Raw genomic sequence first — 15000 nt, forward strand, 5'->3', positions numbered from 1 at the left:
TCCTGTATTTTTATTGGGATCTGTGGACAGTCATGCGTTGGCGGAGGCTATTTTTGTTTGGCCTATGTAGTTTCATTACAGCCCGAGCAAGTTAAGACATATACTAGGTTTTCTGATGCGCATGTGAAGTTGTGTTTTACTGTGAAACGTCCTTGTTTAAAAAGGAATTTCGGACCTTCTATTAGGTTGATGCATATACCACAGTTGGGTCTATTGCATTTGTTTACTGTGGGTTTAGTTGTTGTGGTTGGCAGTACTTTGGCATTTGTTAGGATGGTTTTCAATGATTTGGGTTGCCTTTTGCTCTTTATGATTTCGTGTGTTAGGAGGATTTGGTTCATTCTATGGTCCTTTTGTAATACAGGAATGTTCTGGAGGATGGTGTCAAAAGCTTCATTGTTGAGGGGGTTGTGTGTAGAGATGTATGGTAGAGTATGGGGTTTCGATGTAACAGGTTTAGGGCGTCTAAGTTCCTGCGTGCTGAGTTTTAGGGCGCGTTGGATCCCATTGTCAATTAGTGACATGGGGTAATCCCTGCTTGTTAATGTGCCCTTGAGTTCTTGTAGACGTAAGAGACGGGTGTTTTTATTGGAGACTATAGTGCAAATTCTCTTGGCTAAGTTGTAGGGAATGTTAATTTTAACGTGTCTAGGGTGGCATGAATTGAAAGGGAGGTATTGCTTGGAGTCTGTGGGCTTGTAGTATATGTCTGTTTCTATTTTTTTGTTGTGAATTTTAATGAGGATGTCGAGGAAGGGAATTTGTTGAGGGCTGTATTCCATTGTGAAAATAATGTTTGTGTTGAGCCCATTTATAAGAGTGTGAAATTCGTTAAGCTTCTCGACGGTTTCGGGCCAAAGGATGAAGCAGTCATCAAGATATCTCTTCCAGTTCTTCTCTATGTGTGTGTGGAGAGTGGTGCCAAATTGGTTAAGAACGTTATTATAGAGGGTGATTTCCAGGTATCCCATGACTAAGTTGGCGTAAGTGGGAGCTGTTTTCGTTCCCATTGCCGTCCCTGATTTCTGTCTGTAGAATTTGTTGTTGAAGGTGAAGAAATTATTCTCTAAGATGAATTTGTGTCCTATATATATATATATATATATATATATATAATATATATATATATGTATAATCAATCCATGCCAGCAACGAAAACAGACACTAAATGATAATGACAGGATGTAGGGCTACATATATATATATCATCATCATCATCATCTTTTAACGTCCATCTTCCATGCCGTCATGGGCATGGCAGTTTGACAGGAGCCACTGTGTCTGTTTTGGTATGGTTTTTACAACTGGATGCCCTTCCTAATATCAGCCACTCCATAGAGTGGACTCAGTGCTTTTTACGTGGCACCAGCATAGGTGAGGTCAGTTTTTGGCATGGTTTTTACAGCTGGATGCTCTTCCAAATGCCAACCACTTCACAGTGTCAACAGGATGGTTTTATATATATATATATATAAAATTTAGATTCAAATGAATATGGTACTTAAGTTAGATGCACCAGAATTTTGTATGATGTTATCCATATAAATCCATGGGGTGATTATAATCAAAATAAGCAACAAGAATATCTTCGGTAATTTGGTACGATCGTTTCACGCTACATCATTTTATTAAACATTGTAAGTATTACAACGGTTTTAAAATGTTGAGCAAAATCAAAATCAAAGAGATATATATATATATATATACCCTTGATTTTGATTTCCTCTTCCTTATTTATACCTACTGACTCAGAAGTAGGCTAAGGATCCTCAACACCAGCCCCTGTTGTGAACTTCGATGCTAGTAGCTTATCAATTGGAGCACTCAGACAGCATAGACTAGTTTAGATCACCAGTGGTCTAAACTCTTCTTATTCCTTGTATGTGTGTATATATATATATATATATATATATATATATATATATATATAAAGACATTGTTGGGTAAGTGTGAGAGCCTGGATCTGGCTGGTTTGAACATAAAATAGGTAGGATTTTTTTGGACCAGATATGACTGGTTTAAATGCTGAACGGTTAATGATGGTCCTGTCCATCTTAACTACTCACCTATAGCCAGCACAAATATCTGAAAGATACAGCCATACCTACTTGCATATCAGAAAAACCTCATGGCTATACCTGAGCACATATGTTAAAGATATAGCCATACCTCTCCACATACCTTAATCACATGACCATATCTGTACAGTTGTCTTAACCTTTTAGTATTTAATCTGGCCATATCCAACCCAAATATTCTACCTGTTTTATATCAAAACTAACTAGATCCAGCTTCTCATATCTACCCTTCAATGTCATTCTAAAAAAAAAACAATCACATCTTCAAAATCTTGAAGCTAGGAAATACTACATGGTTGATTTAAAAATTGTGGATAAATAAGCATCACATTTGATAAATTAGATACTACATGGGTAGTTTTAAAATTGTGGATAAATAAGCATTGCATTTGAGAAATTAGATACCACATGGTTGATTTTAAAATTGTCGATAAATAAGCATTGCATTTGATAAATTAGATACTACATGGTTGATTTTAAAATTGTGGATAAATAAGCATTGCATTTGATAAATTAAATACCACATGGTTGATTTAAAAATTGTGGATAAATAAGCATCACATTTGATAAATTAGATACTACATGGGTAGTTTTAAAATTGTGGATAAATAAGCATTGCATTTGAGAAATTAGATACCACATGGTTGATTTTAAAATTGTCGATAAATAAGCATTGCATTTGATAAATTAGATACTACATGGTTGATTTTAAAATTGTGGATAAATAAGCATTACATTTGAGAAATTAGATACCACATGGTTGATTTTAAAATTGTCGATAAATAAGCATGCATTTGATAAATTAGATACTACATGGTTGATTTTAAAATTGTGGATAAATAAGCATTACATTTGAGAAATTAGATACCACATGGTTGATTTTAAAATTGTCGATAAATAAGCATTGCATTTGATAAATTAGATACTACATGGTTGATTTAAAAATTGTGGATAAATAAGCATTGCATTTGATAAATTAAATACCACATGGTTGATTTAAAAATTGTGGATAAATAAGCATCACATTTGATAAATTAGATACTACATGGGTAGTTTTAAAATTGTGGATAAATAAGCATTGCATTTGAGAAATTAGATACCACATGGTTGATTTAAAATTGTCGATAAATAAGCATTGCATTTGATAAATTAGATACTACATGGTTGATTTTAAAATTGTGGATAAATAAGCATTACATTTGAGAAATTAGATACCACATGGTTGATTTTAAAATTGTCGATAAATAAGCATTGCATTTGATAAATTAGATACTACATGGGTAGTTTTAAAATTGTGGATAAATAAGCATTGCATTTGAGAAATTAGATACCACATGGTTGATTTTAAAATTGTCGATAAATAAGCATTGCATTTGATAAATTAGATACTACATGGTTGATTTTAAAATTGTGGATAAATAAGCATTACATTTGAGAAATTAGATACCACATGGTTGATTTTAAAATTGTCGATAAATAAGCATTGCATTTGATAAATTAGATACTACATGGTTGATTTTAAAATTGTGGATAAATAAGCATTGCATTTGTTAAATTAAATACCACATGGTTGATTTAAAAATTGTGGATAAATAAGCATCACATTTGATAAATTAGATACTACATGGGTAGTTTTAAAATTGTGGATAAATAAGCATTGCATTTGAGAAATTAGATACCACATGGTTGATTTTAAAATTGTCGATAAATAAGCATTGCATTTGATAAATTAGATACTACATGGTTGATTTTAAAATTGTGGATAAATAAGCATCACATTTGATAAATTACATACCACATGGTTGATTTTAAAATTGTGGATAAATAAGCATTACATTTGATAAATTAGATACTACATGGGTAGTTTTAAAATTGTGGATAAATAAGCATCACATTTGATAAATTAGATACTACATGGTTGATTTTAAAATTGTGGATAAATAAGCATTACATTTGATAAATTAGATACCACATGGGTAGTTTTAAAATTGTGGATAAATAAGCATCACATTTGATAAATTAAATACCACATGTTTGATTTAAAAATTGTGGATAAATAAGCATTTCATTTGATAAATTAGATACCACATGGTTGATTTAAAAATTGCAGATAAATAAGCATCACATTTGATAAATTACATACCACATGGTTGATTTTAAAATTGTAGATAAATAAGCATCACATTTGATAAATTACATACCACATGGTTGATTTTAAAATTGTGGATAAATAAGCATTGCATTTGATAAATTAATCTGAATGCTAAAGGGTTAAACATATCTAAACTTGCACTCATTTCTTAACTGTCATACTTGCCCGGAATAAAATTCAGCCAGTACATTGGTGTTAGAAAGGGCATAAAGCCACTGAAGCCATACTAACAATGGAACATGAACAGGAGACGTGATCTCCTGACCAGTCAGGGTTGACCATTTAATTGTGTTTGAGTATTCAGGCTTGAGCAAGGTTGTTTTGTGAAAGATTGGTCATTGCCCATGCACTGTAGTCTCTCTTCTCTATACTCTCTTTACTCTTTTACTTGTTTCAGTCATTTGACTGTGGCCATGCTGGAGCACCGCCTTTAGTCGAGCAAATCGACCCCGGGACTTATTCTTTGTAAGCCCAGTACTTATTCTATCGGTCTCTTTTGCCGAACCGCTAAGTGACGGGGACGTAAACACACCAGCATCGGTTGTCAAGCAATGCTAAAGGGGACAAACACAGACACACAAACACACACACATATATATATATATATATATATATACATATATACGACAGGCTTCTTTCAGTTTCCGTCTACCAAATCCACTCACAAGGCATTGGTCGGCCCGGGGCTATAGCAGAAGACACTTGCCCAAGATGCCGCGCAGTGGGACTGAACCCGAAACCATGTGGTTGGTTAGCAAGCTACTTACCACACAGCCACTCCTGCACCTATACTGCTGATATTATTGAAGAAAAAGGCTATTGCTTAGGGGAAATGCACCTATCAGAATGCGTGTGTGTGTGTGTGTGTGTGATGTATACATTTTACATATGTGTGTATGTATATGTGTCTTTGTGTCTGCGGTTGGTCACCCTAACTGCTTGACAACTGGTGTTGATTTGTTTCAATCAGCCTCCATGACTTGGGGGTTCAGCAAAAGGGAACAATAAAATAAGCACCAGACTTTAAAAAAGTATAGGGGTTGATTTGTCCATCAAGAATCCTCCAATGCATATATATATATATATATATATATATATATATATATATATTCTTTTATTCTTTTACTTGTTTTAGTCATTTGACTGCGGCCATGCTAGAGCACCGCCTTTAGTCGAACAAATCAACTCCAGGACTTATTCTTTGTAAGCCTAGTGCTTATTCTATCGATCTTTTTTGCCAAACTACTAAGTTACAGGGACATAAACACACCAACAGCAATGGTGGGGGGACAAACATACACACACACATATGACGGGCTTCTTTCAGTTTCTGTCTACCAAATCCACTCACAAAGCTTTGGTTATCCCAAGGCAATAGTAGAAGACACTTACCCAAGGTGCCATTCAGTGAGACTGAACCCAGACCCATGTGGCTGGGAAGCAAGCTTCTAACAACACAGCCACACCTGCACCTATAAATATATATATGTGGTACTACACACACACACACACACACATAAACACATGCATGTATAATGTAGTATACATATATATATGCAACAGGTGTCTTTCAGTTCCTGTCTACCAAATCCATTCAAAAAGCTCTACTAGAAAACAGAGTGGTATTGAACCTGAAACCACGTGGTCGGAAAGGGAACTTCTTAACCACACAGTCACACCTGAACTTATTATTCTTAATTAACTGAAATTAATTTTCTTCTTAGCCAGAGAAAAGAAAGTAAACATCCAGCAGCTGATGTTAGTGATTCTCAAAGGAAAGGGGAGATAATTTAAAGAAGCCAGGCATCAATCTTTGGAATTTTGGTTAGGATGCTTAGGAGGAGAACAGTTTGCTATGATGATCCGGTTTCTGACTGAAGATTAAAGGCTTCGAATGACCCGTCTGTTTTCTGTGTTCGTCCCTTTGTGTATTTCACGTTCTTATTTCTTTATATATAATTTTTATACCTATATATACACTTGCGTCAGAAATTAATTAGCACTTCTCAAATTTCTACATTAAATAGGTTCAATCAATTAACCTATGAGCTGTTCAAAACGTCTTACGCGATGAAAAAACTTAGTATGGTGTGATTTCGGTCCTCGCAAGGCGCTACCTATATCTATTAAACAAAGGAAGATTTGTCTGCATCCGCACTCCAAGTTGTTGCACTGCTATGTCAACATCATAAAGCTGTAGACTCTCAAACTGCTCTGCAAACAAAGTTACGTCATCGTTCTGCGCAACAGTGAACTCGCAACAAAGCAATAGTTCGAGATATGGCCACTAGGTGACAGCACATACCTTGGGTGAAGAGCAAATCAAGGGTGCTAATTAATTTCTGACGGTAGTGTATATATATATATATATATCTGTGTGTGTATACATACATATACTCTTTACTCTTTTACTTGTTTCAGTCATTTGACTGCGGCCATGCTGGAGCACCGCCTTTAATCAAGCAACTCGACACCGGAACTTATTCTTTTGTAAGCCCAGTACTTATTCTATCGGTCTCTTTTTGCCGAACCGCTAAGTAACAGGGACATAAACACACCAGCATCGGTTGTCAAGCAATGCTAGGGGGACAAACAGAGACACACAAACACACACACGCATAGATATATATATATATATATACGACGGGCTTCTTTCAGTCTCCGTCTACCAAATCCACTCACAAGGCTTTGGTCGGCCCGAGGCTATAGTAGAAGACACTTGCCCAAGATGCCACGCAGTGGGACTGAACCCAGAACCATGTGGTTGGTAAACAAGCTACTTTCCACACAGCCACTCCTGTGTTGTAAGAAGATATATATATCTGTGTGTGTATACATACATATATATATATATGTATACATATAAATTATTAAGGTGGTTATTTGCAATTTAAGAACCAAAAGGCACAAGTATAAACGTCACTAAAATTACCAAGGGTGCAAATCAGCACCAGCATTGCTAGAAATAAGAGTCAAAACACTTCTTAACCTCAAGCAAGTGCTTATTATATATTTACTGACAAGGGAGACCAACCTCCATACATGTGTGAATATATGTTTGTGTGTGTGAGTGTTTGTGTGCGCGTGTGCGTGCACACACATATGTATATATACATACAAATATGTGTATATGTATGTGTATATATATATATATATATATACATGTGTATGTATATATAAAATTAATATAATATATATATATATATATATATATATAACGTTAATCCAAACAAGAAAGCACAAAAAAACACAACGCGAGGACATGGAACAAATATAGTATTATTGGGCGCTCAGGAAGGAAGGAGGATTTAACGTTTCAAGTGGAGCTCTTCATCGGAAACATAGGAGAAGGAAAGATCCAGAGAAGGGGAGACAGGGAAAAAAAAAATCGCCAACGGTACACATGCGGTCACATATATGTAATTATGTTTATATACAAACATACATATTATATGTGTGTATATTTGCATGTATATATGTATATGAATGCATATATGTATGTTTGTCTGCTTGTATGTATTTAGGTAAGTACATGGGTATGTATGTTTGTGTGTGTGTGTTTTCATTTTCCTTGTCATTTTTCTTGTCTACAACACATCATCTAAATTATCCTCACCTTGATAGTGGTATGTTTATCACATCCTTAGATATGGAGCTCTGAACTATACCAGATCATTTAGCTGACTACCCACATTTCAAAGGTCTTTTTAACCAGACCAATTGCTCTGAGTCATATAAATAACTACTCAGATGACTGTCCTTCAATATTCTTTGTATATCAAGGAGTACATTGCCAGATATATCCTTCCTGCGAGCTGGCAGAAATGTTAGCACGCCGGGCGAAATGCCTAGTGGTATTTCGTCTGCCGTTACGTTCTGAGTTCAAATTCCGCCAGGGTCGAATTTGCCTTTCATCCTTTCGGGGTCGATAAATTAAGTACCAGTTACGGACTGGGGTCGATTTAATCGACTTAATCCGTTTGTCTGTCCTTGTTTGTCCTCCCCTCTATGTTTAGCCCCTTGTGGGCAATAAACAAATAAGATATATCCTTCCTTCATTCATTTTAAAAAGGTGATGAGAGAAAGAGATGTGGCTACTATTTCTGGTAGGTTGAGTACCTGCAGGGGGGGGGTCCCTTTTTGGCTTATAGGACTTAAATTATATACAAAAATAAAACTAATAAAAATCTAGTGAAAGAAATGCAATGATTTGAAATTACCACTCTTCTGCAAAAAAAAAAATGTATGAGATTAGATTGCAGAGAGCACCAAGGGCACTAACTGTGGTTAGATGACTCATTAGAGATCTAACTTGCAGATATGTGCTTTTAAAAATGTTTATTTATTAAATAAAACTAATCTATAGTAGTAAGATATGTGATGCCAACAGATATTAAAGAATGCATGAATGAGTGCTACTAGCTGACTGTAAAGACTAACAATCGTAGCAGCAGCAAAAGAGAGAGAGAGAGAGACTTAAAATGATATTGGCAAGTGATCTATGAATATTGTGGTCTAATCAATCAATATTCAAACCATATTATGTAAGTATGATAGACTCAATTGCTAAATTTGTTTTTCTTGATAATTAGAGGTAAATTCATCAATGGGTAATATTGACTTTGAGAAGGGAATAGGAGTTAGGATGCTGGAACTTTGCCATTGGATTCCAGCCCTGGTTCAGATTATAATAATAATAATAATAATAATAATAATAAAAACATTGTGTACAGTGCTCAGGTGCACTACAACTCATCTAAAGTGTATGTATAATCAGGTGTAGTTTCGGCGGATTTCGGAAAGCATGAGGGCCTTAAAGGATGCAGTGTCATGGCAGTCAACAACTGACGCAGGCAGTTTGTTCCATGCTTCAGCAACTCTGAGCATGAAAAAATGTTTCCGAAAGTCATGGGAGCTGTGTTGTTTTCTGACTTTGTAGGCATGTCCACGTGTGTTAGACACATGGAGATCAAAAAGGTGTTCAGTGTTGTTGTTGGTGAGGTGGTTGATAACTACATGTAGCAACAAAATACTCCACATGAACCTTTACCATGTATCCACCTGTCAGATATATCATCTGACTCTGAGAGGTTCTATGAAGGGATGCTGAAAAGTTCCTGGCTTTGAGTAAAAGAAAATACAGAAGGATCGATCAGTTAATTATGATTTCATCTAACATATTCCCCTCTCAGGTTCACATACTTATTGCAGCGGTCCTTCAGTTTTTCTAAGCCCCGCAAAAGAACTCAGAAGGTTGGACCCCCCAACCAGACCATTCACAATACCCTTAAAGCACTCCTTCATAGAACAGGGAATTATATTTTCTATGATTAATCCTCCCGGACCTGGGTCTCTGAGTCTAATTTTACCCACCACCTGGGCTCCTGAGCAAAAAAATAAATAGTTATGGCTGTGTGGTAAGAAGCTTGCTTCCCAACCACATGGCTCCAGGTTCAGCCCCACTGTGTGGCACCTCGGGCAAGTGTCTTCTACTATAGCCTCAGGCCAACCAGAGCCTTGGGAATGGATTTGGCAGACAGACGTTGAAAGAAGCCTGTCATACATATATATGTGTATATATATACATACATACATATATATATATATATGTATGTGTGTATGTTTGTATGTATGTATGTATGTATGTGTGTGTGTATGTGTGTATGTATGTATGTATGTATGTATTTATGTGCGTGTGTCTTTGTGTCTGTGTTTGTCCCCCTCCATCGCTTGACCAACGATGTTGGTGTGTCTATGTCCTTGTAACTTAGCAGTTGAGCAAAAGATATCGAAAGAATAAGTACTAGGCTTACAAAGAATAGACCCAGGGGAATGGGTCGATTTCTTTGACTAAAACCCTTTAAGGTGGTGCTCCAGCATGACTGCAGTCAAATCACTGAAACAAGCAAAAGATTAAAAGAATAAAAAAATATACAGCTCAAGAGTAACACTTGTAAGCAAACTAACGGACAGAATTGGCTGCATCTTCTTCTTCTGTGTGTTCTTCCTGACTGCTCTACTGGGAATCCAGCAGAGATGACGTTTAATCTATTCCCACAATAGCAGGAATACGGTGTGACCGGGTTAGAAACAGAGCCTGATTAAGACCCATTTTAAGACCCTAAGCACTTAAAAGATTTTGGTGCCCCCATAAAAGATTATGTAATTCAAAATGTAAACAATAACAAACCATAAAATAAATTTTTATTTTTCATCATGAAAGAAAACAGTAAGAGGGGAAAATAATGTTTATTTTTGTATAATAATAAACAAATGCGCCCTTTTAAAGCCTAGCCAGGCTCATGGGCCCGGTTTCCTGGTTTCAATGGCGTATGTGCTCCCCAGCTGGACGGGACGCCAGTCCATCGCAGCGTTACTCATTTTTGCCAGCTGAGTGGACATGAAATGAAGTGTTTTGCTGAAGAACACAACGTGTTGCCTGGTCCAGGAATCGAAACCACAATCTTACGATCATGGTGCTGACACCCTAACCACTAAACCACGTGCCTCCACTTATTTTTGTATATTTCCACTTTATTTATATTTGAAAAGTTTCCTCCTACTTTTTTTGAATTGTAAAGTCTTTGATCAGGTCCTCAAAATTAATCTTAGGTAACACATCTGCATCTATACTTAGTGGAGATAAAGGCATCCCGAATATTATTTTAGCTAGTTTAAAGTGATTTCTTTTGTGCCATAAACCATTTACCATTTCTGTTGTGGTCCCTACTTCCTTTGATGCCCTAAGCATGTGCTTATTTTACTTAGTGGTTAATCCAGCACTAGTTAAAAATATCAATTATAGACACCCCCTGGTTAGGTAACAAATGAGACCCAAACTTAAATCATCATCATCATCATCGTCGTCATTTAATGTCTGTTTTCCATGCTAGCATGGGTTGGACAGTTCAACTGGGGTCTGGGGAGCCAGAAGGCTGCACCAGGCCCAGTCTGATCTGGCAGTGTTTCTACAGCTGGATGCCCTTCCTAATGCCAACCACTCCATGAGTGTAGTGGGTGCTTTTTGCTTGCCACCGGCACAGGTGCCAGACGAGGCTGGCAATGGCCACGATCGGATGGTGCTTTTTATGTGCCACTGGCATGGAGGCCAGATGAGGCTGGCAACGGCCACGATCGGCTGGTGCTTTTTACGAGCTGATTATATTCTCTCTCATGTCGGAGATGATTGATACAGAATAAGAATAAACAACACTTCAACAGACTCTCATCTGTGATTATCTTTATGTATAGCTTTACAAAAGCTATACTCCCATTTTAATATCACCTGGGCCTTGAAAGCTTTTAGCTGAGTCCACTCTGTTGGAAGCCTTTGAGCCAGGTCTCTGATCACCATTCTGAGAATAGTCCACTCGCACAGGTTACAGAGGCCTGTTACACGGTTTCTTGGTTACCATTGCTGTGGGGTTGTGATATTGGATGAGTATAGTTTTGTTGAAGACCATCGTTATGTGGTCTAGCTGGTTGCATGTATAATAAATGAAGCAACTCATGAACTTTTGACTTTCAACATATTTATTTCTGGACGTGATTTACTGATTTAGCTGTTTACAAAAGAAAGATGCTGATAATATAACTGCCAACTGGGAGGAGAGAACCATGCTGTGTCTTGTAGAAGGCTAGCTGTGGTATATCATGTGTGGATGTCCAAAGTCATCTCTTGCTCAAGGTGGTCTGTTCAAGTGCCTGATGTGATCTGATATTAGTAATTTGCCTTTTGCTCAAAGTGGTTTGTGTGAATGCCTGATGCTGTCAGGCAGAGATAGGTGCCAAACAGATTTTATAGGGTGAAAAGGAGGTTGAATTTTAGATCATTTGAGGAGCCATATCACACTACAGATTCACACTGATTGGGCGATTTACAGATCAATCATGTGAAACTATGGTGGCTTACTTGTAATCCCAACAGAATATCTAGCAGTTGGGGTTCAAATCCCTACAGGCCTTTAAAAGGGTCGAGGGCACTGATTTTCCATTTCAAAGCCATTAAAAAATATCTAAGCCAATAAATTACATATTTCTGACTCCATATCCCTAAATCCCTTGAAAAATAAATCTTTTTTAAATATATAAAATTTATAACATCTACTGACACAGCACTAATGTACACAAGCTGACAAAAAGAAACTTTTATCTCAAACACATTCTATAAAATTTTCCTCATATATTTTAAAATTTTAGCTTGTTTCTGATTTACCTAAATATTAGAACTATTACCTAAATATTAGAATTATCTGCACCTTTCCCATAAGTATTAATGTTGGAATTACACAGAGAAAACAAAATTTTAAGTTGATTAAAAGTCATTTCCCAGTTTCAAAGTTGATGACAGAATTATCTCCCTTAAACGTTTTGATTTTGCTAAACATGAAAACATCTACAACAGACAAATGTCTGTGAACAGCTAGTCTCTCCATCAAGAAATATGGGTCTTCAGCATTCATTACTGTTTAGAAATTCCAAATCAAAGAAGTTGAAAGAGTTGAAGAGGATTAAGAAACAAATGAAGACTTTAAAAAATTTAAAAAAAACGAGAGAGAGTGAAAGCAAGATAAAATATCCTACAATGAGATTATAAGTTTTAATCTAATCAATATTATATGATGCCGATATTTAAAGAGAGCAGGTGATGAGAATAAAATACAGAGGATATCTAAGGGCTAATCTATAGCAATTCATTGGATAATTCCCTGACTGGAGCAGAGCTCAAAACAGTCAGTAAGAGAGTAGACAAATAGTGTTGTGAACGTAGGTAGAAATTGAAGGTGACATCCCTAATGAGTGTGTTTGTTATTTCATTGTAAACATTGTGTAATTTGTGTGGTTAGTCTGACAGAAGAAGGAGGTAGCATCCTTAATTTACAAAGTCAGAAAACAGCACAGCTCCCATGACTTTCGGAAACATTTTTTCACACCAAGACTTGCTGAAGTATGGAACAAACTGCCGGCATCAGTTGTTAGTTGTCGGAGCACTGCGTCCTTCAAAACTTCCATGCTTCCTGAGATTCGCCAACACTACACCTGATTTTCTCCCCACCATACACACACAAGCATGTATCTGACTCATACACTGTTCGCTTTCCAGACATTTGTACATTACTGCATATGCTTTATACGCACTTTTTGACAAGTTGTGGTGCACTTGAGCACTGAATACAATAATTTCATTATTATATTAATGACTGGCAATGTTGCTTCAAAGATAATTGCCAGAAAATAAGATGCATTAGAGAGGAACAACAAATTATAAAAGCTTAAGTTGTGAACCCAGAAGGTGTGGGTAAATTGTGGTAGCTAGAAGCATTAATAAGAATCTAGAGAGGGCTTTTGGTTGAAAGCAATATGTCAGGTTTATATAGCAAGGTGTATAAGATGTCTGCTAATGTTCTCTAATATGACGATGTATTGTGAATTGCATAGTAGTATGTTCACATGACTGAGTATGTCCTTGAGGAGAATGTCTAAAAAAAACACTGACACACTTATTCAGACTGGGAAAAGAAATAGTTATAAAAATCTAACAATAAGAAAATGTTAGATAAGAAAGATAAGAGAAGATAGTTGGTTAAAATCTAGTCAAGTGGAAATAACCAAGTGATGAAGGGAGAGGCAGCTATTGAGGTTAGTTTCAATGTTATTAGTAAGGCTTTCATGTGGGGAAGAAGTAAAGAAAGCTACAAGTCTATCAGAGATGGATGATGGGACGTTGAAAGTATTAAGCTATACAGGTATGATGTTAATTCACCACTTTGTCAGTCAGGGGTTGTGGCTATTGTTTAACCCCAGGTTGGATACAATCAAACAGATTTATGATCAGAGAGGTATGACAACCCTGCTTTTTTTTAAGTATAGTGTACTGTGGACTACATTATTCAATGTAATGTATCAGTTTTCAAGGCAGCAGAGTATGAGTCAATAAAGATTCCAATAGAGATTGGAATAGCAGAATTGGAAGAGTGGTAGATATGATACTTAATATCTATTTATTTACTACCCACGAGGGGCTAAACGTAGAGGGGACAAACAAGGACAGACAAAGGTATTAAGTCGATTACATCGACTCCAGTGTGAAACTGGTACTTTATTTATCGACCCCGAAAGGATGAAAGGCAAAGTCGACCTCGGCAGAATTTGAACTCAGAACGTAGCGGCAGACGAAATACTTGTTTCTTTATTACCCACAAGGGGCTAAACATAGAGGGGACAAACAAGGACAGACAAAGGGATTAAGTCGATTACATCGACTCCAGTGTGAAACTGGTACTTTATTTATCGACCCCGAAAGGATAAAAGGCAAAGTCGACCTCGGCAGAATTTGAACTCAGAACGTAGCGGCAGACGAGATACCTGTTTCTTTATTACCCACAAGGGGCTAAAGAATGAGGGGACAAACAAGGACAGACAAAGGGATTAAGTCGATTACATCAACTACAGTGTGAAACTGGTACTTTATTTATCACCCCGAAAGGATGAAAGGCAAAGTCGACCTCAGCGGAATTTGAACTCAGAACATAACGGCAGACGAAATACAGCTACACATGTATTAAATATCATATCATATGATACTTAATATCATATGATATGATATTTAATTTTGTTGTTTGCATTTCATACCTAACTAAAGTTAACATTATCTGTCATCTTTCCTATGTTTATAAAATGACATGTCAGACATGCAAGCAGGTAGTTTTCAACTTGTCACTAACATAAAGATATGCATTATATAAATTGGTCATTTGATGCAAATGGATG

General features: G+C 36.4%; 1 protein-coding gene across 3 annotated transcripts in view; it reads right to left on the bottom strand.

Annotated features, from left to right (window-relative positions):
• The window catches only part of LOC115219238 (protocadherin-17), a 169334-nt gene that overhangs the window by 45420 nt on the left and 108914 nt on the right, over positions 1-15000 (bottom strand). The gene's annotated exons all lie outside the window — the stretch shown is intronic.

Source organism: Octopus sinensis, linkage group LG14, assembly GCF_006345805.1.
Source record: "Octopus sinensis linkage group LG14, ASM634580v1, whole genome shotgun sequence".
NCBI classification, from domain to species: Eukaryota; Metazoa; Mollusca; class Cephalopoda; order Octopoda; family Octopodidae; genus Octopus; species Octopus sinensis.